At 38.4% G+C, this 27,575-nt stretch overlaps 1 pseudogene; it reads left to right on the top strand.

Moving 5' to 3' along the window:
* Positions 1-1,781: 1,781 nt before the first annotated feature.
* LOC138071045 (BTB/POZ domain-containing protein KCTD3 pseudogene) lies at positions 1,782-23,035 on the top strand (annotated as a pseudogene).
* The last annotated feature ends 4,540 nt before the right edge of the window (positions 23,036-27,575 follow it).

Here is a 27,575-nt window from a genome sequence, read left to right as displayed (position 1 = left end):
CACTAATTAACATCCTATGCAACTAAGGTACAAATCACTTGAATCATTAAAGCAAATAAAGAAGTTAGTCAATATATAACAAACATATTAAGATACATTTGGAGTGCTTGGAGGTGGCAATATATTTGCTGCTATGTATGATATAAAACACTTTCAATATGAAAATATATTAATATTCAGAGGCTATCTCTTTTCAGTTCAGTGGCATAAGATCAACTCAGCAAATATTTACCAAGCTACAATATTTATTGCATTATTAAAAGTTGCAATAGACATATGAATCAAGTCCTTTCAGAGAAATTACTGTAATTCCTGTGTACAGTTAAAATGTCTATCCAAGTTGATAATTGAAGCAATGAAACTAGATTCAAAGAACATGGAAGAAAATGTGGACCCTGTATTTCAGAAACAGGTAAAATAAGATTAAATAGTGAGGAAAAATATATCTCAGTTATAGTGTGTGCTACCAAACTAATATCTTTGTGTCTGACTTCTTAGATTCAGATAAATGAATTATTCCAAATATGGTTGTATTTTCCTGTTGCTTATTTATTCAAAGTCACTCTTTTATTTAATAGTTACTTTTTGAGTGTCCACCACTTGCCTAGTATTGATAACACACCATTAAATAAAACCTGTGAAATATGTGCCCTCATGGAAATTACATTTTATTCAGGGATGACAGATATTAAGCAAATATATAATATGTCAGGCGGTGAGGAATGCTAAAAGAAAAAATAATGTTATTTTATGTATAAAGAGAAGGAAATTTATCTCTGGGGAGACAGGTGTGTAGAGACTGGACTGGAATAAGGGCAAAAGACATCTTGGCGGGTATGGACATATAATGGAAAAGCTCTGAGGTATGAAAATGCCCCATGTATTTCAGAAAGACAAAGTATTGATAGCTCAGAAAAGTAATGGAGATCACAGAAGGATTTGAAGAAAAAGAGGAGTCCCAGACAACTGCAGAGCTAGCCTAGGCAATGGTATCATATATCATATATATACACACACACACACACACACACACACACACACATATATGCATGTTTATAGAAATATATATATATGTATATACACACGTATGCTGTGCTTAGTTGCTCAGTCATGTCCCGCTCTTTGTGACCCCGTCGACTGTAGCCTGCCAGGCTCATCTGTCCATGGGGATTTTCCAGGCCAGAATATTGGAATGGGTTGCCATTCCCTCCTCCAGGGGATCTTCCCAACCCAGGGATCGAATCCAGGTCTCCCACATTGCAGGTGGATCCTTTACTGTCTGGATCACCAGAGAAGACCAATGGTATAGTCTAGCAGACTTACCACTTATTGAGAAGCAAGAGAGACTAACAGTGTACTTTAAGAGTGGAGAACTCAAGAATTCATGTTGGTATGTGTCAAATTTGAGATGTCTATTACACATTACAAGTAGAAATATTAAATCAGTAGTTGAATAAAAGTCTAACTTTCAGAGGATATGGCTGAAGAAAAATACATGTGTCATTAATACATATTTGGTATTTAAAGTCACATGCTGGATAAAATAAGAAATGAATGTAAAGAGAGAAGAAAGAAAGTCCAGTGGCTCAACCCTAGGACACTCCAATATTTGTGGGTCAGAAAGACCAAAAAGAACGACCATCCACTGAGGCAGGAAGATAACTATTATTTATAAGGCCAAAGGAGATAAGCATTTCCAGAATAGAGGACTGAATCTGGTTTAATGCTGTGATAAGTTTGAATAAGATAAAGACCAAAAAATGACTCTTAGATTAGGAAGCATGAAGGTCATTATTAACTATGACAGCAGTAGTTTCAGAGAAAACCTGATTGAAATTATGTCAAGTGAGACTATGCAACAAAAGTAAAGGATTAGTCACTCAGTCATGTCCAACTCTTTGCAACTCCATAGACTGTACCTCGCCAGGCTCCTTTGTCCATGGGATTTTCCAGGCAAGCATACTGGAGTGGGTCGCCATTTCTTTCTCCAAAGAAAAACAAAGGCAGCACGTATAGATAATTCTTTCTAGTAAGTTTGCTGTAAGGGAAACTGAAAGATATCGTGGAATTTAGCTAGAAGGAGATGTGAGGTCAAGGAAATGTTTTGTATTGATGAGATAAATTATAGTCTGTTTGTATGCTGGTGGACTGTGAAGTTGAGTTGAAAATCACCATAGGTGACCCGTGAATTTCCAGATGTTCAAGTTGGATTTAGAAAAGGTAGAGGAACCAGAGGTCAAATCATTCCAATCCCAAAGAAAGGCAATGCCAAAGAATGCTTAAACTACCACACAATTGCATTCATCTCACAGGCTAGTAAAGTAATGCTCAAAATTCTCCAAGCCAGGCTTCAGCAATACATGAACCATAAACTTCCAGATGTTCAAGCTGGTTTTAGGAAAGGCAGAGGAACCAGAGATCAAGTTGCCAACATCCACTGGATCATCTTAAAAGCAAGAGAGTTCCAGGGAAACATCTATTTCGGCTTTATTGACTATGCCAAGGCCTTTGATTGTGTCAGTCACAATAAACTGTGGAAAATTCTGAGAGATATGGGAATACCAGACCACCTGACCTGACTGTTAAGAAACTTATATGCAGGTCAGGAAGCAACAGTTAGAACTGGACATAGAACTACAGACTGGTTCCAAATAGGAAAAGGAGTACGTCAAGGCTGTATATTGTCACCCTGCTTATTTAACTTCTATGCAGGGTACATCATGAGAAACGCTGGGCTGGAAGAAGCACAAGCTGGAATCAAGATTGCCAGGAGAAATGTCAATAACCTCAGATATGCAGATGACACCACCCTTATGGCAGAAAGTGAAAAAGAACTGAAAAGCCTCTTGATGAAAATTAAAGAGGAGAGTGAAAATGCTGGTTTAAAAATCAACATTCAGAAAACTAAGATCATGGTATCTGGTCCCATCACTTCATAGCAAATAGTTGGGGAAACAGTAGAAACAGTGACATACTTTATTTTTGGGGGCTCCAAAATCACTGCAGATGGTGACTGCAGCCATGAAATTAAAAGACACTTACTCCTTGGAAGATAAGTTATGACCAGCCTAGACAGCATATTAAAAAGCAGAGACATTACTTTATCAACAAAGGTCCATCTAGTCAAAGCTATGGTTTTTCCAGTAGTCATGGACGGATGTGAGAGTTGGACTATAAAGAAAGCTGAGGGCCAAAGAATTGATACTTTTGAACTGTGGTGTTTGAGAAGACTCTTGAGAGTCCCTTGGATTGCAAGGAGATCCAACCAGTCCATCCTAAAAAAGAAATCAGTTCTGAATATTCATTGGAAGGGTTGATGCTGAAGCTGAAACTCCAGTACTTTGTTTTGGTCACCTGATGGGAAGATCTGAGTCATTTGAAAAGACTCTGATGCTGGGAAAGTTTGAAAGGGGGAAGAGAAGGGGACAACAGAGGATGAGATGGTTGGATGGCATCACTGACTCAATTGACGTGAGTTTGAATAAACTCCAGGAGTTGGTGATGGACAGGGAGTCCTGGTGTGCTGCAGTCCATGGAGTCTTAAAGTGTCATACAGGACTAAGTGACTGAACTGAACTGAAGTAACAGTAACTCCGTTTTCCTTTTAAAAGAATTCTACAAATTAAAACCTTCAGTGCACTTATATTTTACATAGTAAATGTGGCCACATACTACTCTGCTTTAACAACTACTCTTAATTACTAAAACATTTGTTTGCATTACTTTAACAGGATGTGAACAGCTTATTGCTTACTTCATATGCATCTTCATCACTTAATTGTTGTCATGTAGAGATATGGATGTTTGACCTGCAATATACTTCCCATGAACACTATGTAATGGAACAGAGTGACAGCTAAGTGAGCTACCAGGAAAAGACCTAAAACAGGAAGCCATAGAATAATGCTAATTCAAGGCAACCAACAGACAGTGTTTGGAATGCCTTGCAGGAATGTGTCAGGGTATTTGAGCTGCTCATTATTTGTGTAACTTCAGAGTCTACATTGCTAAAAAGCGTATCTGTCTAAAATTTGCACAACTAGTTTCTTTCCTTTGACTACCATCTAATCACTTCAGCAATTTTGAAATGATACAAAAATCATTTCCAGGGATAGTTTTTCTCATGCAGAAGAACAAGTAGCCACATTATTGCACATTCTGTTTTCACAATCAAGTAACCCTATTCCATGTTACTAAATGTAATCACAAAGCTGATTGGCTTATAGTCTAATTATAGTATTGCATTCTCTCTCAGCACATATTTTAGGCCTTGGGCAAAATGTTGTATGTGTTGTCATAGGGAAGGTTTATTGAACTGAGTCATTAACTGTATTCTCAGTTATAACATTATCAGCCTCAAAATTCATCTTTTCAATTAAAAGTGTTGATGTGTGGCAAAACCAATACAATATTGTAAAGTAAAAAATAATAATAATAAAATAAAATTTGGGGAAACTAAAAAAAAAAAAGTTTTCATATGAATTTCTGTGCTGTTTTCTTTATGTGGTTATTTTTCAAAGAGAGGATGTATGTGGGTGACTAATTTAATATTTCCCTTAAGGCATTCTGTTGATTTTCAGCTAAAGATTGAATTGCATAAATATACACTGAGAATCCTGCTTAAGAGCAGCAGCACTTTGGAAACCTTATCTGACAGTCACTGAACTGTGAGCAACAGACACAGGAGACAGTTACTTCCTGATCAGTGTACATTCTTAGAGATTTGATCTGCATGACACCTTACATGATCTCTGTGTAATGGAGGTTTGCTGCAAACCAGCAAGTATCTAAAAAGATAACCCATAAGTGGTTTTTGAGTAGGACAACAAATTGGATAGCTGGAACTGCTTATTTGCTGTTAATAAGTAATTTAATTACTCTAGAAGTTACAGCTTCAAAATTATATCACAAGAATTTATTTTAGTCATGCTCCAAAGCTTAGATAGTTAAATAAGTACAATACTATTTGTTAACAACCAGATATTGTTTTGAAAAGAGGTGAACCTAAGAGAATCTGAAAAGTTCTTTGTCTATGAATTTATTCTGCTGAGGAATCATCCTGAAGAAATTCCTAAAAATAAACCAAGATGCTGTTCTCATATTCTAGATCTAAATGATTCAGTTCCTATCACTAGTGAGGCGGGCAAATTATAGACTCTTCCTCATATCTCATCTCAGTATGAATCTCATCATGAAAACATATTAATAAACTGCTCCCAGGAATAGAAACTAAAGCGACAATACTCCTGGACTTTTCCTGTAGCATCATTTGGTATCTTTACCTCTCCCATAATGTGAACTTCCATTGGGAAACTATAGAAGGCATAAAAAGAAACTGATCTCTATGAACCTGAAAGACAGTGCCACTTTGCTTTCCTTGCAGTTGGGTGATGAAAAACATGGATAACAAAATAGGTGTTTTATGTAGCCTGTCCTGAAGTTTGTAATTTGTTCTTAATCCTCCAATTTCCTGAAAGGGTATTTGAAATTTGCACTTAAACTGTAGTTTGTAATTGGCATAATAAGAGTCTAATTACTAGCCCTGGTCTGTTTTAAAATAAGGAAATAAATACTACCTTTGAAATGGCATTTGACATAAAAATATCTGTCACTTCTTTACAATTATGGTGATTACTGAAACACTGTTAGAAAGTCAAATAGACATATTATATTTCTTTGAAATCTTTGTTTTACTACTTTCCAAGGTTCTATTTTTTTTTCCAAAACACAGACAAAATATATAGTGATGGTGTTTGGACTGTCAGCATCAGCAAAATTTGTTGCTCATAGTTACAATGAATGTACTATAGCTTTACTGACAAATTGACACCATTTTTTTAAAAATATAAATTTATTTTAATTGGAAGCTAATCACTTTATAGTATTGTATTGGTTTTGCCATACATCAACATGAATCCACCACAGGTGTACACGTGTTCCCCATCCTGAACCCCCATCCCACCTCCCTCCCCATACCATCCCTCTGGGTCACTCCAGTGCACCAGCCCCGAGCATCCAGTATCATGCATTGAACCTGCACTGGAAATTTCATTTCACATATGATATTATACATGTTTTAATACCATTCTCCCAAATCATCCCACCCTCGCCCTCTCCCTCTTGAGTCCAAAAGACTGTTCTATACATCTGTGTCTCTTTCGCTGTCTCGCATACAGGGTTATCATCACCACCTTTCTAAATTCCATATATATGCGTTAGTATACTGTATTGGTGTTTTTCTTTCTGGCTTACTTCCCTCTGTATAATAGGCTCCAGTTTCATCCACCTCATTAGAACTGATTCAAATGTATTCTTTTTAATGGCTGAGTAATACTCCATTGTGTATATGTACCACAGCTTTCTTATCCATTCATCTGCTGAGGGACATCTAGGTTGCTTCTGTGTCCTGGCTATTACAAACAGTGCTAAGATGAACATTGAGGTACACGTGTCTCTTTCAATTCTGGTTTCCTTGGTGTGTATGCCCAGCAGTGGGATTACTGGGTCATATGGCAGTTCTATTTCTAGTTTTTTAAGGAATCTCCACACTGTTCTCCATAGTGGCTGTACTAGTTTGCATTCCCATCAAGAGTGTAACAGGGTTCCTTTTTCTCCACACCCTTTCCAGCATTTATTGCTTGCAGACTTTTGGATAGCAGCCATTCTGACTGGAGTGAAATGGTACCTCACTGTGGTCTTGATTTGCATTTATCTGATAATGAGTGATGTTGAGCATCTTTTCATGTGTTTGTTAGCCATCTGTATATCTTCTTTGGAGAAATGTCTGTTTAGGTCTTTGGTTCATTTTTTGATTGGGTCGTTTATTTTCCTGGAATTGAGCTGCATAAGTTGCTTGTATATTTTGGAGATTAATTATCTGTGAGTTGCTTCATTTGCTATTATTTTCTCCCATTCTGAAGGCTGTCTTTTCACTTTTCACCATTGAGGATAATGCTTGATGTGGGTTTGTCATATATAACTTTTATTATGTTGAGGTATATTCCTTCTATTCCTACTCTCTGGAGAGTTTTTATCATGAATGGATGTTGAATATTGTCAAAGGCTTTCTCTGCATCTATTGAGATAATCATATGGCTTTTAATTTTCAATTTGTTAATGTCGTGAATTACATTGATTGATTTGTGGATATTGAAGAATCCTTGCATCCCTGGGATAAAGCCCACTTGGTTATGGTGTATGATCTTTTTAATGTGTTGTTGGATTCTGATTGCTAGAATTTTGTTAAGGATTTTTGCATCTATGTTCATCAGTGATATTGGCCTGTAGTTTTCTTTTCTTTTCTTTTTTTTGTAGCATCTTTGTCAGGTTTTGGATTAGGGTGATGATGACCTCATAGAATGAGTTTGAAAGTTTACCTTCCTCTGCAATTTTCTGGAAGAGTTTGAGTAGGATAAGTGTTAGCTGTTCTCTAAATTTTTGGTAGAATTCAGCTGTGAAAACATCTGGACCTGGGCTTTCTTTTCCTGGAAGATTTCTGATTACAGTTTCAATTTCCGTGCTTGTGATGGGTCTGTTACGATTTTCCATTTCTTCCTTGTTCAGTTTTGGGACATTGTACTTTTCTAAGAATTTGTTCATTTCTTCCAAGTTGTCCATTTTATTGGCATATAATTGCTGATAGTAGTCTCTTATGATCCTTTGTATTTCTGTGTTGTCTGTTATGATCTCTCCATTTTCATCTCTAATTTTATTGATTTGATTCTTCTCCCTTTGTTTCTTGATGAGTCTGGCTAATGGTTTGTCAATTTTATTTATCCTCTCAAAGAACCAGCTTTTGGCTTTGTTGATTTTTGCTATGGTCTCTTTTGTTTCTTTTGCATTTATTTTTACTTTGCCGACTAAGGTCCGTCTAGTCAAGGCTATGGTTTTTCCTGTGGTCATGTATGGATGTGAGAGTTGGACAGTGAAGAAAGCTGAGTGCCAAAGAATTGATGCTTTTGAACCGTGGATTGGAGAAGACTCTTGAGAGTCCCTTGGACTGCAAGGAGATCCAACCAGTCCATTCTGAAGGAGATCAACCCTGGGATTTCTTTGGAAGGAATGATGCTAAAGCTGAAACTCCAGTACTTTGGCCACCTCATGCGAAGAGTTGACTCATTGGAAAAGACTTTGATGCTGGGAGGGATTGGGGCCAGGAGGAGAAGGGGGCGACCGAGGATGAGATGGCTGACGGCATCACTGACTCGATGAACACAAATCTGAGTGAACTCCGGGATTTGGTGATAGACAGGGAGGCCTGGCATGCTGCGATTCATGGGGTCACAAAGAGTTGGACACGACTGAGCAACTGAAATGAACTGAACTAAACTGAACTGAATCCTGCCCTAATTTTTAAGATTTCTTTCCTTCTACTAACCCTGGTGTTCTTCACTTGTTTCTTTTCTAGTTGCTTTAGGTGTAGAGTTTGGTTATTTATTTGACTTTTTTCTTGTTTCTTGAGGTATGCCTGTATTGCTATGAATCATGCCCTTAGCACTGCTTTTAGTGTCCCACAGGTTTTGGGTTGTTGTGTTTTCATTTTCATTAAATTCTATGCATATTTTGAATTCTGTTTTGATTTCTTCTCTGATTTGTTGGTTATTCATTAAAGTGTTGTTCAGCCTCCATATGTTGGAATTTTTAATAGTTTTTCTCTTGTAATTGAGATCTAATCTTGTTGCATTGTGGTCAGAAAAGATGCCTGGAATGATTTCAAGGTTTTTTAAATTTACCAAGGCTAGATTTATGGCCCAGGATGTGATTTATCTTGGAGAAGGTTCTGTGTTGCACTTGAGAAGAGGTGAAATTCCTTGTTTTGGTGAGAAATGCCCTAGAGATATCAATTAGGTCTAACTGGTCTTTTTCATCATTTAAAGTTTGTGTTTCCTTGTTAATTTTCTGTTTAGTTGATCTATCCATAGGTGTGAGTGGGTATGAAAGTCTCCCACTATTATTGTGTTATTGTTAATTTCCCCTTTCATAATTCTTAGCATTTGTCTTCCATATTGCAGTGCTCCTATGTTGGGTGCATATATATTTATAATTGTTATATCTTCTTCTTGGATTGACCCTTTGATAATTATGTAGTGTCCTTCTGTGTCTCTTTTCACAGCCTGTTTTAAAGTCTATTTTATCTGATATAGTATTGCTACTCCTATTTTCTTTTGGTCTCTATTTACGTGGAATATAATTTTCCAGCCCTTCACTTTCAGTCTGTATGTGTCCCTTGTTTTGAGATGAGTCTCTTCTAGACAACATATATAGGGGTCTTCTTTTTGTATCCATTCAGCCAGTCTTTGTCTTTTGGCTGGGGCATTCAACCCACTTACCTTTAAGGTAATTATTGATAAGTGCGATCCCGTTGCCATTTACTTTATTGTTTTGGGCTCAAGTTTATACACCCTTTCGATGTTTCTTGTCTAGAGAAGGTCCTTTAGCATTTGTTGGAGAGCTGGTTTGGTGGTGTTGAATTTTCTCAGCTTTTGCTTTTCTGTAAAGCTTTTGATTTCTCCTTCATATTTGAATGAGATCCTTGCTGGGTACAGTCATCTGGGCTTTAGGTTATTTTCTTTCATCACTTTAAGTATATCCTGCCATTCCCTCTTGGCCTGAAGAGTTTCTATTGAAAGATCAGCTGTTATCCTTATAGGAATACCCTTGTGTGTTATTTGTTGTTTTTCCCTTGCTGCTTTTAATATTTGTTCTTTGTGTTTGATCTTTGTTAATTTGATTAATATGTGTCTTGGGGTGTTTTGCCTTTGGTTTTTCCTGTTTGTGACTCTCTGGGTTTCTAGGACTTGAGTGATTATTTCCTTCCCCATTTTAGGGAAATTTTCAACTATTATGTCCTCAAGTATTTTCTCGTGGTCTTTCTTTTTGTCTTCTTCTTCGGAGACTCGTATGATTCGAATGTTGGGGTGTTTAACATTGTCCCAGAGGTCTCTGAGATTGTGCTCATTTCTTTTAATTCATTTTTCTTTTTTCCTCTCTGATTCATTTATTTCTACCGTTCTATCTTCTACCTCACTAAGCCTACCTTCTGCCTCCATTATTCCACTATTTGTTCCCTCCAGAGTGTTTTTAATATCACTTATTGCATTATTCATTATATATTGACTCTTTTTTATTTATTCTAGGTCCTTGTCAACCCTTTCTTGAATCTTCTCAATCCTTGTTTCCAAGCTATTTATCTGTGATTCCATTTTGATTTCAAGATTTTGGATCATTTTCACTATCATTATTCAGAATTCTTTATCAGGTAGATTCCCTCTCTCTTCCTCTTTGGTTTGGTTTGGTGGGCATTTATCCTGTTCCTTTACCTGCTGAGTATTTCTCTATCTCTTCATCTTGATTTTATTGCTCTGTTTGGTGTGGCCTTTCTGCATTCTGTCAGTTTGTAGAGTTCTCTTTATTATTGGGTTTCCTCACTGTGAGTGGGGTTGTATGGGTGGCTTGTCAAGGTTTCCTGTTTATGGAAGCTTGGGGCTGGATTTTTTCTCTCTGGAGTGCAATGAGGTGTCTAGTTAGATGTCAGTGGGTTTGGACTGACTTTGGGCAGCCTGTATATTGAAGCTCAGGTCTGTATTCCTGTGTTGCTGGAGAATTTGTGTAGTATGTCTTGCTCTGGAACTTGTCGGCCGTTGGAAAGTGCTTGGTTTCAGTGTAGGTATGGAGGCGTTTTATTAGCTCCTATCAATTAATGTTCCCTGGAGTCAGGAGTTCTCTGGTGTTCTCAGGATTTGTAGTTAAGCCTCCTGCGTCTGGTTTTCAGTCTTATTTTTACAGTAGACTCAAGACTTCTCCATCTCCTTTTGAAGACAATGGACTGCTTTTCTGGGTGCCTGATATCCTCTGCGGGCATTCAGAAGTTGTTTTGTGGAATTTACTCAGTGTTCAAATGTTCTTTTGATGAATTTGTGGGGGAGAAAGTGGTCTCCCTGTCCTATTCCTCTGCCATCTTAGGACCACTTCTAATGCCATTTATTTTCATTCATTGCTTTATCCACCAACCTTGTGAGGAAAATTACATTGCCCTTTACAGCATCATTGGGCATTTTCTCAGAGAAGGAAGAATTACCACTGATTAGTATTTCATGGTAAAAGTGAGTAATGTCTTCAACACTATGCAATATCATATTCTGCAGAGAGTACTAGAAAGAATTTTTGGAGACAAATATTTATGAATACTGAAAATCCCTGGATTTCTAGAAATATCTGAAATAAGTAATCAATTAACAAAGGCTCTGTTTGAACCTTCATATACTAAAAATTCAGAGTAAAAGTGTGAGATTTGCACAGTGGCAGTACCCTAGCCAATTATGTTTATCTGAGGTGAGATTATTGCTAATTGAAACTTTTCTCAGAGTAAAAGTGTGTCTGAAATAAAGAGTATCTGAAAATACTGACCTTTCCCTATATACATACTCGAGTAAAAAAGTGCTTAATTATTATAAAAGTAGCCTGAACTTTTTTTTTATGCAAGCTAACATAATTGCCTTTTATTTAAATTGATTGTTTAGTGTATTTAGCCAATTTAACTTGTCAAATGTTTTAAATGTCTTACCAGAATTTCCAAATACAGCTTCTATGTTTTTGTTTTCTTCTCTACCTTGAGAGGAATCCTTTCTTTATTATTCATTTCTTACCAAGAAGGACAAGCTTCTTTGAGGAGAAAATATATCCACAGTTTCATTTAGTAACAGTATCTCTAGAACAATAACCAATAAAAAGATGAGGCAGGCAGATCTTTTAGGCCTGCTGCCACATGCTGTTTGTTTTATTCATGAGAGATTTCTGATTTTTTCTGAACATAAACTTGTTATCATGATCACTCATGGAAGTATTTAAAAAGCAAATTATTTGCCCCTTTTTCACTGAGTTATAATGTACATATGCACTAAGATACAAAAATTAATAATATTATATTAAGTATAATAACTTAATATTAATATAATGAAAAGTAATATTAATATTTAATAGTATACAGGTTGAAGATTTAGGAAAAAATGACCATAACCATATAATCAGCACTCAGATCAAGATACAGAGTATTTTCAAAACCCCAGATGGTTCCTTCATCCCCCTTACCTGTCAACTTCTCTGTTGGGAACTGCATTAGGCATTACTGAGAAAATGGAGACACGGTCCCCAGGCCCCTCTCTTCATTCCTCAGGCACGGATCCTGGAATGAAGGAGTTAAGCCTTGTAATTCTGACTTGTCTTTTCCTCTCCTCGGCTGAGTTGACTGAAAAGGAATATTAAGGTGCTTATTGTTCTTGAGAGGAGCATGAGAGGGCATAAAGCCTTCTGTAGCCTTTCTCTGAAAATAATTCATAAAGTTAATCATTGACATTTGTTCAAGGTCTTTTACAAAAAACGTGTTCCAGGATGAGCATATAGGCTGCAGCTTGAGGCCATGGGAGAGACTAATATCTGAAGTGTATTTGCAAGGAGAATGTTTATGGCAAAGGAGTTTACTGAATTTAAGGCTTAGAAATAATTAAAATAGTTAGAAGTTAAAGATTTAAGGAATGTTCTAAAGTTAGCATATTTTACTATAGCTTATAGAAGTTAGGAATTTTTAGAGACACTATAGCTAGAAGCCTTTTTAAGAGATAGTGAGCTCAGATGTTAGAGGAAAACAGGACTTAGGAAGATAAGTAGTAAACTGAGGAATGTACCATGTTCAGTTCAGTTCAGTTCAGTTCAGTTCAGTCGCTCAGTGGTGTCCAACTCTTTGCGACCCCATGAATTGCAGCACGTCAGGCCTCTCTGTCCATAACCATCTCCAGGAGTTCACGCAGACTCACGTCCATCGATTCTGTGATGCCATCCAGCCATCTCATCCTCGGTCATCCCCTTCTCCTTCTGCCCCCAAACCCTCCCAGCATCAGAGTCTTTTTCAATGAGTCAACTCTTCACATGAGGTGGTCAAAGTACTGGAGCTTCAGCTTTAGCATGATTCCTTCCTAAGAAATCCCAGGACTGATCTCCTTCAGAATGGACTGGTTGGATCTCATTGCAGTCCAAGGGACCCTCAAGAGTCTTCTCCAACACTACAGTTCAAAAGCATCAATTTTTTGGTGCTCAGCCTTCTTCACAGTCCAATTCTCACATCCATACATGACCACAGGAAAAACCATAGCCTTGACTAGACGGACCTTAGTCAGCAAAGTAATGTCTCTGCTTTTGAATATACTATCTAGGTTGGTCATAAACTTTTTCTTCTGAAGAGTAAGCGTCTTTTAATTTCATGGCTGCAGTCACCATCTGCAGTGATTTTGCAGCCCCCCAAAATAAATTCTGACACTGTTTCGACTGTTTCCCCATTGATTTCCCATGAAGTGATGGGACCAGATGCCATGATCTTCGTTTTCTGAATGTTGAGATTTAAGCCAACTTTTTCACTCTCCTCTTTCACTTTCATCAAAAGGCTTTTTAGTTCCTCTTCACTTTCTGCCATAAGGGTGGTGTCATCTCCATATCTGAGGTTATTAATATTTCTCCCAGCAATCTTGATTCTAGCTTGTGTTTCTTCCAGTCCAACTTTCTCATGATGTACTCTGCATATAAGTTAAATAAGCAGGGTGACAATATAGAGCCTTGTTGTACTCCTTTTCCTATTTGGAACCAGTCTGTTGTTCCATGTCCAGTTCTAACTGTTGCTTCCTGACCTGCATACAGATTTCTCAAGAGGCAGGTTAAGTGGTCTGGTATTCCCATCTCTTGAAGAATTGTCCACAGTTTATTGTGATCCACACAGTCAAAGGCGTTGGCATAGTCAATAAAGCAGAGATAGATGTTTTTCTGGAATTCTCTTGCTTTTTCCATGATCCAGCGGATGTTGGCAATTTGATCTCTGGTTCCTCTGCCATTTCTAAAACCAGCTAGAACTGAATGTAGCATGAGTTACAATGTAATCACAAGTTAACTATAGGACACATTGGAGGAGGTAGATAATAGATGATAAGTTTGATTCTGAGAGAATCGCTGAAGCAGGAACTCTGTTTGAGGAGCAACAATGATTTATGGAGATAATAAATCTGGAAGAGGGGGAACTGAAAATGTCAAACCTCTGGCCTAATGCTTTTGTAAAAGTATAAAAGAGAATCTTAAACTTGGAATAAACAGGCAGTCCATAGAAAATGGAGAGGCTGTCTCATTTCTCTCGCGGCCACCATTCATCTCTTCAGGCTGAATCCCTGGCTGCTGGAGCTGGACTCCAGCAATTCTGAGTTAACCACTATTCTGACATCTATCACTACAGGATAGTTTTTCCTATTCTTGATTACAGAAATTAAATTACATAATATTTTCTCCTTTGTGCCTGACTTCTTTCAGTGCAAATAATGTCTGTGAGATTCATTCATGTCGTTGCATTTGCTAGTAGTTCATTTCTCTTGATTATTTAGTATTCCATTGTGTGGATAAGCCTCAATATGTTTTTTCACCCACCAGTTAGTGGGCATTTCAGTAGTTTCGTTTTTTTGCTATTTTGAATAATTCCTATGGATGCATTTATAAATGTCTTTTGGTAGACTTACTCATTTTTCTGTGGTATATACCTGTAAGTGGAACTGATCATCCATAGGGGAGGCATATGGTTAAATTTAGTATACATTGTCAAATAGTTTTCCAAAGTGTTTGTAACATTTTACACTCCCACCAACAACGTGTGAAAATTATAGTCTCTACACATCTTTGCCAAAACTGACCTTGTCAATATTTAATTTTAATCATTATAGAGGGTGTGAAGAGTGTGACTTCATTTTGAAGCTCCCTGATGAGGAATTATATTACCTTTTCATGTATTAGCCATGTGGATATCCTTGAAGTATTGGTTCTAGTCTTTTGTCCATTATTAACTAGTTTTTCCTTATTGCTTTGTAGAAATTCTTTGTAAATTCTGGATACAAGATTTTTCTTGCCATATGTACGTGTGTGGGGGTGGTATGTGTTTGTGGAGAGAGAGATTTTCCCAGTCTGTGGCTCACATATTTGCATTTTAACTTCATGTGTTTGTGAAAATAATCTTTCACGAATTTTGAAGAACTTCTATTAAGTCCCTGTTTCCTAAGCCACAGAAATTGATATGCTGTGAAAGATGCTTGCTTTTATTTTCCCCAGAAACATTTGCTTTCTACATAGCATGAGGGTTAGATCTGTAGACATTTTTGTTTCTATATGGTAAAGCTAATTGCTTACAACCAAAAGACAATAAGCCTTTCTTATCTCCCCAAGAGCTAACTGATTGCAATCCTAGATGGGAACCTGAATTAACTGAAAAGGTGATTACATAAACCAGATACTTCTAAAGGGATTTATAACATTGTCTTAAGGTTTTACATTTCAGGAAGAACTAATCCTTCCCCAGAGACTGATTTATGTATCAAATTGTTAAAGTAAGAACATAGGGTGCTTCCTGTTATTTTTACAAGGAGACTCAGAAGGATAGGAGGGATCAGTTCAGTTCAGTCGCTCAGTCGTGTCCCACTCTTGCTTCTATTTCAATTTTTAAATGGGGAAAAGTATTATTTCTGGGTCCCTTTCCAACAGTGATGCCACCACTTTTGGAAGATGTTATTGATCAGGCTTTCATCATATCACCTTTTAGGGTGCTAGTTGAGGAGAACTGATGCTGCAATGTTTCTCTGCTTGTTGATTTCATTGTGGGTGAAGGACCTACTATTGTCCAGCACATGGAGCTTTGCTCAATATTAGGTAAAGATCTAAATGGGGAAATAATTTGAAAAAGAATAGATACATGTATATAGATAGATAGATAGCTGAATCACTTTGCTGTAAGTGTGAAACAAACACAGCACTGTTAATCAACTATGGTGGTGGTGGTTTAGTCACTAAATCATGTCTGACTCTTGTGGCCCCATGGACTATAGACTTCCAGGCTCCTCTGTTCATGGAATTTTCCAGGAGTGGAAATACTGGAGTGGATTGCTATTTCCTTCCCCAGGGGACCCAGGGATCGAACACACATCTCCTACATTACAAGCAATTTCCTGCATTGCAGGTGTATTCTTTACCACTTAATCACCTATACTTCAATATAAAATAAAAAATTTTAAAAAATGCTGAACTCTGATTCAGATGCTTGGTGTCTATTCAAGTATATAAAAATACATAACTGTGCACATAAGATAATATTTGAGTTTGTTCAGTTTCTGACTTTATTACATTTTTTATGTATTTTTCAATATTAATTTTGTGGTTGCCCTAGAAACTGCAGTGGTGGTGGTGGTGGTAGTTTAGTCGTTAAGTTGTCTCTGACTCTGTGAAGCTGTGGACTGTAGCCCACCATGGGCTCTGACCATGGGATGTCCCAGGCAAGAATACTGGAGTGGGTTGCCATTCCCTTCTCCAGGGGGTCTTCCCAACCAGGGATAGAGCCCTAGTCTCTTGCATTGCAGGCTGATTCTTTACTGACTGAGCAGTTTAATTAGTACTTTACCACATCACAAACAAGACAAAAGCCTGACAATATACTTACATTCCCTAACTTTTTGCTTGTTGTCTTATATTTTATACCTACATATTTTATAAACTGCACAAGACATTTGAATTATTGTTTAAGGATTCAAGAGTCTTATGTTTACCTGTTTAAATATTCCATCTACAAATCCATTTTGTCCATCATTTCCTCTACTTTGTTTGCTATCTTAATTTTAGGTATTTTTAAATTCCTATACGGATCATCTCTGTGACTGCTTCTATTATCTCCTGATTATCAATCACTTTCCTTCTTGTTTGCATGACAGCAATTATCTTATTGTGTGCCACGCATCATGTATAGGATAATTTACAAGTTCTGTATTATGTGTTCCTCTAGGGAGTGTTAAGTTTTGTCCTGGCAAGTAATTAAATTGTTGAATGATCACTTTGATTCTATTGAAGTCTGGTTTTAGAATTTATTTTTAGGAAAGAGGTCAACTTATTTCATATTTCCTTTACTCTAGGGCTTAGAGTGTGATTCTTTCACTAAGATGCGGCTTTTCAGGAGTCTCATCAGAATGCCTTAAAGCATGCACCATCACTTTTCCATTCTGGCTAGGGGTGACTCTAACACATTCCCAACAATGTCTATTTAGCCTTTGAAAATTCTGTACAACTCTCAGTGTCCTCAACAGTTATTTTCTGCTAGACTTCCTAGAGTTTCACCCTTAAATATACAGCTTAAGAACTGACTTGGACTCAAGGGTAATTTTAAACAGATTTTTAGGACTCCTTCCCAGAAGCTCTGTCTTCCCAGTTACCCTGCTGCTAAGTCCCAACCACCTTACACACTATGAATATTTATCTCCATTTCCTCTATCTAGTGAAACTTTCATTTTCTGCTTCAACTTAATATCCCTAAGCTATTCTTTGTAAAATCACATTTTGAAAATAACAGAGAAAGGTAGGGTAAAATGTGAAGGTTACCTCATATACTGCCGTTCTCTTATGGATCATGGTTGTCCATTTACAAATGTCAGTTATGCCTAAACAGTTTTGTTAGTTTTTCAGCTAAAAAAAAAATGTTATGGTGTGAGAGTATGTCTCATACCAGATCTCAAAGGTTAATATGATTTTAAAATATAACAGTCTTTGAGTAACATACAAACCTCTGAATAACTAGTGAATGTTCCTTGAAGGAAAAATGTTTTTGCAGCTCATAAGGCTATGGTGGAGTTTATGCAGTTTTAAAACATGAATTGAAGCAATGTTTGTCTACATCCATTTGCAGGAGTAAGGTTCCACCTACGTTCATATAGTGTGGTTGAAATTCATACACCACAATCATGAGTAAGGGGAATTTCTTTTACAACTTTATTGATAAATATTTCACATAATATACATTTCACTAATTTAAAGTTTAAAATTCAGTGTTATTATTATATTCACCAAGTTGTGCAACCATCCCTACAATTTAATGTTAGAAAATTTTCACTATCCTCAAAAGAAACACCATATCTATTAGCAGTCTAACCCCATTCTCATTCTCGTCTACTTCCAGACCTGAGTATCCAATTATTGATTTTTCATCTCTATGAGTTTACTTATTCTGGACATGTCACATAAACAGAATCGTATAATATATGAATCTTTTGTGAGTGTATTCTTTCAGTTTGACAAATGTTATCAACAGCTAAGGCTTTTCACAATTAGTTTATCTCCTATGTTTACATTTTATTAAGTTCTAGATATATGAAGAGACATAGATATAATTTATGTTAACAAAACCTTCCATTTTAAAGTGCATAATTCTATGAATTTTAGTATATTCACAATGTTGTGCAACCATTTATTCACATGTTGTGCAACTCTACACATGGACATCACCAGAGGGTCAACACCAAAGTCAGATTGATTATATTCTTTGTAGCCAAAGATGGAGAAGCTCTATACAGTCAACAAAAACAAGACCAGGAGCTGACTGTGGCTCAGATCATGAACTCCTTATTACCAAATTCAGACTTAAATTGAAGAAAGTCGGGAAAATCGTTAGACCATACAGGTATGACCTAAATCAAATCCCTTATGATTATACAGTGGAAGTGAGAAATAGATTTAAGGGGCTAGATCTGATAGAGTGCCTGATGAACTATGGAATGAGGTTCATGACATTGTACAAGAGACAGGGATCAAGACCATCCCCATGGAAAAGAAATGCAAAAAAGCAAAATGGCTGTCTAGGGAGGCCTCACAAATAGCTGTGAAAAGAAGAGAAATGGAAAGCAAAGGAGAAAAGGAAAGAAATAAGCATCTGAATGCAGAGTTCCAAAGAATAGCAAGAAGAGATTAGAAACCCTTCTTTAGTTATCAATGCAAAGAAATAGAGGAAAAGAAGAGAATGGGAAAGACTAGAGATCTCTTCAAGAAAATTAGAGATACCAAGGGAACATTTCATGCAAAGATGGGCTCGATAAAGGACAGAAATGGTCTGGACCTAACAGAAGCAGAAGATATTAAGAAGAGGTGGCAAGAATACACAGAACTGTATAAAAACTATTTTCACGACCCAGATAATCATGATGGTGTGATCACTCATCTAGAGCCAGACATCCTGGAATGTGAAGTCAAGTGGGCCTTAGAAAGCATCACTACGAAAAAAGCTAGTGGAAGTGATGGAATTCCAGTTGAGCTATTTCAAATCCTGAAAGATGATGCTGTGAAAGTGCTGCACTCAATATGCCAGCAAATTTGGAAAACTCAGCAGTGGTCACAGGACTGGAAAAAGTCAGTTTTCATTCCAATCCCAAAGAAAGGCAATGCCAAAGAATGCTCAAACTACCGCGCAATTGCACTCATCTCACATGCTAGTAAAGTAATGCTCAAAATTCTCCAAGCCAGGCTTCAGGAATACGTGAACCGTGAACTTCCTGATGTTCAAGCTGGTTTTAGAAAAGGCAGAGGAACCAGAAATCAAATTGCCAACATCCGCTGGATGATGGAAAAAGCAAGAGAGTTCCAGAAAAACATCTATCTCTGCTTTATTGACTATGCCAACGCCTTTGACTGTGTGGATCACAATAAACTGTCGAAAATTCTGAAAGAGATGGGAATACCAGACCACCTGCCCTGCCTCTTGAGAAATCTGTATGCATATCAGGAAGAAACAGTTAGAAATTGACATGGACCAACAGTCTGGTTCCACATAGCAAAAGGAGTATGTTAAGTCTATATATTGTCACCCTGCTTTTTTAACTTCTATGCAGAGTACATCATGAGAAATGCTGGGCTGGAAGAAGCACAAGCTGGAATCAAGATTGCCAGGAGAAATATCAATAACCTCAGATATGGAGATGACACCACCCTTATGGCAGAAAGTGAAGAGGAACTAAAAAGCCTTTTGATGAAAGTGAAAGAGGAGAGTGAAAAAGTTGGCTTCAATCTCAACATTCAGAAAATGAAAATCATGGCATCTGGTCTCATCACTTCATGGGAAATAGATGGGAAAACAGTGGAAATACTGTATATTAACACATACATATGGAATCCAGTACTTTGGCCACCTCATGCGAAGTGTTGACTCATTGGAAAAGACTCTGATGTTGGGAGGGATTGGGGGCTGGTGGAAAAGGGGACTACAGAGGATGAGATGGCTCGATGGCATCACTGACTCGATGGACGTGAGTTTGAGTGAAGTCTGGGAGATGGTGATGGACAGGGAGGCCTGGTGTCCTGCGATTCATGGGGTTGCAAAGAATCGGACACGACTGAGGGCTGAACTAAACTGATGGAATCTAGAAAGACTGGTAATGGTGAGCCTATATACATGGCAACAAAGGAGACACAGATGTAAAGAACAGACTTTTGGACTCAGTGGGAGAATGCAAGGATGAGATGAGTTGAGAGAATAGCATTGAAACATATATATGTAAAGTAGATGAGGCGCGGACGCTGTGGCCGCTGTGGTGGCGATGGGGCCTGCAGCGCGCTGATGGCAGGCCCGATGTGGGCGGCCTGGAGGCCGCAAGAGGCGGAGGCCTGGCCGCCCTCCCGCTCGGCCAGAGCCGAGGGGACGTGGCGGACGCTGGGGTCCCCCCGGCCGCGGGGAGGGAGGGCGGCGAGCGCCGCCTGAAGCCGCTGGACAGGGCTGGAGGGCACTGAGGGAGCTTTCCTGTGGCGGTGGCTGGCAGCAGTGAGACTGTGCAGCTGAACATGGGGGAGACCAGATTTAGTACCTCAAGACAAACACTTCTGTGGATTCCAGATTCTTTTTTTTTCCAGTTTACTGAGTAGAAGAATTTCAACACTTCGAGATGAAACTGGTGCTATATTTATTGATAGAGATCCAGCAGCATTTGCACCCATTTTTAATTTTCTTCGGACAAAACAACTAGACTTAAGGGGAGTGAGTATTAATATTTTCCGACATGAAGCTGAATTCTATGGAATCACTCCACTAGTAAGAAGGCTTCTCTTATGTCAAGAGCTGGAGCATTCATCTTGCAGCAGTGTCCTTTTCCATGGTTACTTGACTCCACCAGGTATTCCTAGTCATAAAATAAACAACACTACTAGATCCTCAGCTGAGTCTAGAAATGGACTAAATTTTATAGAAGGTGAAGCTCTAGGAAATGGTACTCAGCCTGTTCTTTCTGGAACTGGAGAAGAAACTGTTAGGCTAGGGTTTCCTGTGGATGTACGAAAGGTGCTAATAGTAGCTGGCCATCTCAACTGGATAGTAGCTGCGTATGCCCATTTTGCTGTGTGTTACAGAATCAAAGAATCATCAGGATGGCAACAAGTGTTTACAAGCCCATATTTGGATTGGACTATTGAACGAGTAGCTTTAAATGCAAAAGTGGTCAGGGGTCCACATGGACACAAGGACAAAATGGTGGTTATTGCCTCAGAGAGTAGCATCATCTTATGGAGTGTCCAAGATGGAGGAAGTGGAAGCGAAATTGGAGTATTCAGCCTTGGTGTTCCTGTTGATGCTCTCTTCTTTATTGGTAACCAGTCGGTGGCCACGAGTCATACAGGGAAAGTGGGAGTGTGGAATGCTGTCACCCAGCACTGGCAGGTTTAAGACATTGTTCCTATAACTAGTTATGATACTGCTGGCTCATTCCTTCTGCTGGGATGTAACAATGGATCAATTTATTATATAGATATGCAGAAGTTCCCATTGCAAATGAAGGATATTGATCTTGTAACTGAACTTTATCATGATTCCTCAAATGATGCTATTACTGCTCTGAGTATTTACCTCACATCCAAAACAAGTGTCAGTGGTAACTGGATCAAGATTGCCTATGGTATGAGTTCTGGTGCAGTACGCATCATTGTGCAGCACCCAGAGACGGTTGGGTCAGGCCCTCAGCTTTCTCAGACATTTACTGTTCACTGAAGTCCCATCACAAAAATCATGCTGTCAGAGAAGCATCTGGTATCAGTTTGTGCAGATAATAATCATGTTCATATGTGGACAGTAACACGATTCAGAGGAATGAGCTCTACTCAGCTGGGTTCTACTCCTTTAGCATCGTTCAAGATCCTGTCTCTGGAGGAGACAGAAAGCCACGGAAGCTACTCCTCTGGTAATGACATAGGACCTTTTGGAGTGTGTGATGATCAACAGGTGTTTATCCAGAAAGTTGTTCCCATCACTAATAAACTGTTTGTAAGACTGTCATCTACTGGGAAAATAATATGCAAAATCCAAGCTGTTAATTGTACTACAATATCCTCACTTACAGTAAGAGAATGTGAGGGTTCCAGCAGGATGGGCTCAAGGCCAAGGCAGTACTTGTTCACAAGCCACACAAACAGCAGCATTCAGATGTGGGATCTGACCACCGCCATGGATATGGTCAACAAAAGTGAGGATAAGGATGTAGGTGGTCCAACTGAAGAAGAACTACTCAAATTACTGGATCACTGTGACCTGAGCACGTTTCCTGCGCTACTCCTAGTATCACCCCAGCAACTTCTGTGGTTCAGCATAGCCATCCTTGTGAATCAAATTCTAGCCTTCAGTTCCAGCACCATGAAACCATTCATGAAGCAGCTACTTATGGTTCCATTAGGCCTTACAGAGAAAGTCTTTTGTTAGCAAGAGCAAGGAGAACTGAGAGCTTTCACAGTTATAGGGAATTCCAGACTGTGAACTTGAACAGAAACATAGAAAGAGCTGTTCCTGAAAATGGTAACTTGGGTCCAACACAAGCTGAAGTTAAGAGGGCAAGAGGAGAATGTAATGTGTCTGAGAGGAAGTCTCCTGGAACAAAAGTTAAAAGCTTGAGAGAATCAGACAGTGTAGTGGAAGTTCATAGACTAGCCAAAGGTTTTCTGGAATCCAAGAAAAGGTCATCAGAAGATGAAAATGAAAATAAAGTGGAGTCACAGAAGAAAGGAGGATTTGAAGGAGGAGGATTTCTTGGAAGAAAGAAAGTGCTTCACTTGGCATCTTCACCAAGTACGTCTGATGGAGGAACTGACTCACCTGGTACTGCATCTCCATCTCCTACAAAGACTGCTCCCTCTCCTTGGCACAAAAAAATGTGATTCTTCAGGTCAAGAGTACAGCTTGTGACAACTCAGCAAAGTGAGTAGTAGTTTCATTATTTAGAAGAGAGTTAAACTCTACTGGATTTCAATTACCTTTTACACCAAAACTTTACAAATTAAGGTTGGACTTCATTTAGTATCTCTTTGACAGAATTACCTGGGTTAAGGAGATAAAATAACCATATCTCATCTGATCTTCTGGAATTTTTTTTTAGTTTTACAGGCACATTTAATAGATCATTTGTAAAGAAGGAGTCCATTTCCATGTTTATCTACTCTGGATTAATACCATATCTCAATAAGATGGTGCCCATTATAGATGACCATCCCCTTAGAGTTTGAGAATCAACAGACTGTATTCCTTATGCTGATTTTGCCTGAGCTTTGTCTTGCAATGTTATGTTTAATGAATTCCATAATTACCTTTGGAACTTAATCTCCCAACCCTTACTGTGACTGCAGAGTGGTTTCAGTTCAGTTCAGTCGCTCAGTCATGTCCGACTCTTTGTGACCCCATGAATCGCAGCACGCCAGGCCTCCCTGTCCTTCACCATCTCCCGGAGTTCACTCAGACTCACGTCCATCGAGTCCGTGATGCCATACAGCCATCTCATCCTCGGTCATCCCCTTCTCCTCCTGCCCCCAATCCCTCCCAGCATCAGAGTCTTTTCCAATGAGTCAACTCTTCGCATGAGGTGGCCAAAGTACTGGAGTTTCAGCTTTAGCATCATTCCTTCCAAAGAAATCCCAGGGTTGATCTCCTTCAGAATGGACAGGTTGGATCTCCTTGCAGTCCAAGGGACTCTCAAGAGTCTTCTCCAACACCATAATTCAAAATCATCAATTCTTCGGTGCTCAGCCTTCTTCACAGTCCAACTCTCACATCCATACATGACCACAGGAAAAACCATAGCCTTGACTAGACGGACCTTAGTCGGTAAAGTAATGTCTCTGCTTTTGAATATGCTATCTAGGTTGGTCATAACTTTTCCTCCAAGGAGTAAATGTCTTTTAATTTCATGGCTGCAGTCACCATCTGCAGTGATTTTTGAGCCCCCCAAAATAAAGTCTGACACTGTTTCCACTGTTTCTCCATCTGTTTCCCATGGAGTTCCGTACTATGAGTCAGAGGCTACATCATTGTCCACCGACACCGCTCACCCCTTCAGGCTGACTCCCTGGCTCCTGGAGCTGAACTCCAGCAAGCACTTTCACAGCATCCTCTTTCAGGATTTGAAATAGCTGAACTGGAATTCCATCACCTCCACTAGCTTTGTTCGTAGTGATGCTTCTTAAAGACCACTTGACTTCACATTCCAGGATGTCTGGCTCTAGGTGAGTGATCTCACCGTTGTGATTATCTGGGTCGTGAAGATCTTTTTTGTACAGTTATTCTGTATATTCTTGCCAACTCTTCTTAATATGTTCTGGTTCTGTTAGGTCCCTATCATTTCTGTCCTTTACTGAGCGCATCTTTGGGTGAAATGTTCCCTTGGTATCTCTAATTTTCTTGAAGCGATCTCTAGTCTTTCCCTTTCTGTTACTTTCCTCTATTCCTTTGCATTGCTTGCTTAGGAAGGCTTTCTTATCTCTCCTTGCTATTCCTTGGAACTCTGAATTCAAATGGGTATATCTTTCCTTTTTTCCTTTGCTTTTCCCTTCCCTTCTTTTCATATCTATTTGTAAGACCTCCTCAAAAATATATTTTGCTTCCCACCCCCCCCCTTTATATCTATTTCTCACTTCTACTGCATAGTCATAAGGGATTTGATTTGGGTCATACATGAATGGTATAGTGGTTTTCTCCACTTTCTTCAATTTCAGTCTGAATTTGTCAATAAGGAGGTCATGATCTGAGCCACAGTCAGCTCCCAGTCTTGTTTTATCTGACTCTATAGAGCTTCTCCATCTTTGGCTGCAAAGAATATAATCAGTTTGATTTTGATGTCGACCATTCTCTTGTGTTGTTGAAAGAAGTTGTTTGCTATGACCAGTGCATTCTCTTCACAGAACTCTGTTAATCTTTGCCCTGCTTCATTCTGTACTCCAAGGCAAAATTTGCCTGTTACTCCAGACGTTTCTTGACTTCTTACTTTTGCATTGAAATCCCCTATAATGTAAAGGACATCTTTTTTGGTTAGTTCTAGAAGGTCTTGTATGTCTTCTTAGAACAGTTTAACTTAGCTTCTTCAGAATTACTGGTCAGGGCATAGACTTGGATTATCACGATATTGAATGGTTTGCCCTCAAAAAAACAGAGACTATTCTGTTGTTTCTGAGATTGCATCCAAGTACTGCATTTCAAACTCTTTTGTTGACCATGATGGCTACTCCAGTTTTTCTAAGGGATTCCTGCCCACAGTAGTAGATATAATGATCACCTGAGTTAAATTCACCCATTCCAGTCCATCTTAGTTCGGTGATTCATAGAATGTCGATGTTCACTCTTGCCATCTCCTGTGTGAACACTTCCAATTTGCCTTGATTCATAGACCTAACATTCCAGTTTCCTATGTAACATTGCTCTTTACAGCCTTGAACCTTGCTTTTATCACCAGTCCCATCCACAACTGGGTATTGCTTTTGCTTTGGTTCTGTCCCTTCATTCTTTCTGGAGTTATTTCTCCATTGATCTCCAGTAGCATATTGGGCACCTACTGACCTGGGGAGTTCATCTTTCAGTGTCCTATCTTTTTGCCTTTTCATACTGTTCATAGGGTTCTCCAGGCAAGAATACTGAAGTGGTTTGCCATTCCTTTCTCCAGTGGATCACATTTTGTCAGACCTCTCCACCATGACCTGTCTGTCTTGGGTGGCCCCAGACTGCATGGCTTAGTTTCATTGAGTTAGACAAGGCTGTCGTCTGTGTGATCAGATTGGTTGGTTGTCTGTGATTGTGGTTTCAGTCTGACTGCTCTCTGATGCCCTCTCTCAGTGTCTACCATCTTACTTGGGTTTCTCTTACCTTGGACGTGTGGTATTTCTTCACGGCTGCTCCAGCAAAGCACAGCTGCTGCTCCTTACCTTGGACGTGGTGTAGCTCCTTTCAGCCACCGCCCCTGACCTTGAACGTGGGGTAACTCCCCTCGGCCGCCGCCCCGACCTTGGATGTAGGGTAGCTCCTCTTGGCTACATTTCTGCACAATTGCAGCTGCCGTGCCCTACTTCCTATTATTCTGCTTCCCCCTTCACTCTTCCCACTGGTAACCGCTAGCTTGTTCTCCATATCTGTGATTCTGCTTCTGTTTTGTTATATTCATTTCTGTTTTTTGTTTTATTTTATAGATTCTGCATATAAGTGACAAAATACAGTATTTTTCTTTACCTGATTTACATACTTTGTACTTTTAATAAGACCACTTTATCCATATAGATGTAATGTGGCTTAATCACCAAATATCTGTAGACATGAGTTTGAGTGACAAAGTCAAAGGAAAGAAAGTGCATGTGTTAGTCATTTAATTTTGTCCAACTCTTTGTGGTCTTTGTGACCCCATAGATTCTGCCAGGCTCCTCTGCCCATGGAATTCTCCAGGCAAGAATACTGGTGTGGGTAGTCCTTCCCTTCTCCAGGGGACCTTCCTGAACCAGGGATTGAACCAGGATCTCCTGTATCACAGACAGATTCTTTACCATCTGAGCCACCAGGGAAGATGCTTTAATATAGTAATGACAAATGCAATCAGAAAACTTAGAGCCTAAATACAACTTTATCCTTACTAAAGAAGACTGTAAACACTGATTGCTGTCAAATCTAAATTATAGCCTTGAAAGGTTTCCAATAAATTTTAAACAACCAGAAGAGTAACTCAGTAACTAGAATGAGATTTGTTTTGTGACTTTTTAAAATAACTTAAAATATTATTTTCACTATGAAGAAACAGTTCATTTGTCCTGACTCAAAATAGATGTGTTGACCAAAATAAACTTTCTTTTGATAAAACAATTTCTACGGTGTCCTTTGTTTGATTAAATGTTCCTTTGACTCATTTAAGATGTCTTCTGTTAGCATTATGTTCCTTACTGAAATTATCACTCTGTTTCAAGTATTACAGATATCATAATTAAAAAGAAAGGAGATATACATTTCATATTACTATGGTCTAGGCAAAGACAAAATATTTTCTACTTGGTTTCTACTACTTTAATGATAAGTATGGGTAGTTATTATTAGCATTGTCTAAATCATAGTGAAAATGCAACTTTTCTGTGTGGAATTTTATTCATCTAGAACATAGAAATCATTGACTTATATTTTTGAAACATATAGTTTATTGTATAGTTCTATAAATGGTTAAATATGTCTTATTGATATGCACATTAATTATAAAATGAATCAGCTAGAGAAAAGTGTATGTAAGTGCCATTTAACTGAAAAAAAAAGTTTTCTTAATGAAAATGAGTCAAATCTTCCATATAAACTCTTATCTTTTCTCAGGTAGATCATCACTGACCTACTAATGTAATTACCTAAGTCTAACTTAATTTTATGTATTAGTTTTATTAAATTAGTTGTTAGATTAGCAGGCAAGATGATAGGCTGTTTATAAGTCTTAAATCTATTT

This window comes from Capricornis sumatraensis, chromosome X, assembly GCF_032405125.1.
Source record: "Capricornis sumatraensis isolate serow.1 chromosome X, serow.2, whole genome shotgun sequence".
In the NCBI taxonomy this organism is placed as follows: domain Eukaryota; kingdom Metazoa; phylum Chordata; class Mammalia; order Artiodactyla; family Bovidae; genus Capricornis; species Capricornis sumatraensis.
This window is presented reverse-complemented; position numbering and strand designations above follow the sequence as displayed.